The sequence below is a fragment of the Neovison vison genome, chromosome 3, assembly GCF_020171115.1.
Source record: "Neovison vison isolate M4711 chromosome 3, ASM_NN_V1, whole genome shotgun sequence".
Taxonomy (NCBI): Eukaryota; Metazoa; Chordata; class Mammalia; order Carnivora; family Mustelidae; genus Neogale; species Neogale vison.
This window is the reverse complement of record NC_058093.1, coordinates 115522982-115524695: the sequence shown is the minus strand read 5'-3', so window position 1 is coordinate 115524695 and position 1714 is coordinate 115522982. Positions and strand designations below refer to the sequence as shown.

At 35.7% G+C, this 1714-nt stretch overlaps 1 pseudogene; it reads right to left on the bottom strand.

Moving 5' to 3' along the window:
• Positions 1–827: 827 nt before the first annotated feature.
• Positions 828–957, bottom strand: LOC122903770 (annotated as a pseudogene).
• Positions 958–1714: the final 757 nt, after the last annotated feature.

The following is a 1714-nucleotide window of genomic DNA, read 5'->3' as shown; positions in this document are numbered from 1 at the left end:
GGATGAATAGATAAGGAAGATGTGGTCCATATACACTATGGAGTATTATGCCTCCATCAGAAAGGATGAATACCCAACTTTTGTAGCAACATGGACGGTACTGGAAGAGATTATGCTGAATGAAATAAGTCAAGCAGAGAGAGTCAATTATCATATGGTTTCACTTATTTGTGGAACATAACAAATAACATGGAGGACATGAGGAGATGGAGAGGAGACGGGAGTTGAGGGAAATTGGAAGGGGAGATGAGCCATGAGAGACTATGGACTCTGAAAAGCGATCTGCGGGTTTTGAAGGGGCTGGGGGTGGGAGATTGGGGGAGCCAGGTGATGCATATTATGGAAGGCACGTATTGCATGGAGCACTGGGTGTGGTGCATAAATAATGAATTCTGTTACACTGAAAAGAAATAAAAAAATAAAAATAAATAAATAAATAAAAAGAAAATTAGGGAATGGAAAAACCCAAAGAAAGCTGGTATAGGTCTATTAATATTAGAGAAGATAGCCTTGAAAGCAAAAATCTTCATTAGGGATAAAAAGTTTATTATGTAATAATAAAAAGAGCCACTCACCAGGAAGATGTACCATCATAAACTTGTTTATGTACCTACTAACATAATGCTGAAATATATAAATCAAAAGATGACAGAGTTAAGAGTAAATTGACAAACATGCCAAGTTTGTGGTTATGTTAAATTTTAAAATCATCCTTCTCTTAATAGCAGATGAAAAACTGGTCAAGGATGTAGCAGCTAACAAGCCTGAGTTAATGAACATTTATTAAACCCTGCATGAATTTATTAGAAAATACTCATTATTTTCAATCACCTAGGAAACATTCAAGAAATAAAACTTGGATTATGCCATGAAGCCAGTTTCAACTAATTTCAATTAGCAATAATTGCGCCTCGGATAAACCTCATTGGCTACGATACTGCCACTAAGAATCAATATCATACAGATCACACTCTGGTTATAATTAAATAGAAATCAGAAACAAAGATAACTAAAAGATACATTTAAATAAATCATGCGTCAAGGAGGAAATTATAATGGCAATTAGAAAAAAATATATAGGAGAAAGTCCAAGTCTAAACACCTTGCACTAGTGTTTGAAGTTTCATATAGTTACAGAAACAAGACAATTAGGAAGTGGTAGGACTGTGATAAAATAAAGAGAAGATTTTCTGTTTAAAACATTCAAACTCACGCCCACCAAAAAACTTCAACAAAAGAATACTTTTGCTTCTAGATTTAACCCCTAAGCCTTCCCTTTAGGGTAAACCTGAAATTATATGGAATCATGCTGAGAAATTATTTGAGAATTACTCCTGAGTCAAGTCAGGAAGAAAATATCCTCTCTGTTTTTTTAGATTATTTATTTACTTATTTGACACACAGAGAAAGAGAGAGAGAGAGAGCACAGGCATGGAGAGTGGCAGGCAGAGGGAGAAGCAGACTCCCCACTGAGCAGACATGAGACTTGATCCCAGGATGCTGGGATCATGACCTGAGCCAGAGACAGACACCTATGTGACTGAGTCACCCCAATGCCCCCAAAATATTCTTTCATAAGATTTAGAACCCAATATTCAACAAAATCAAATGCTTTTTTTAAAAAGACAGCTACTTTGCTGTGCATAAGCTTTTGATTTTGATGAAGTCCCAAAAGTTTATTTTGGTTTTGGTTTCCTTTGCCTTTGGAGACATA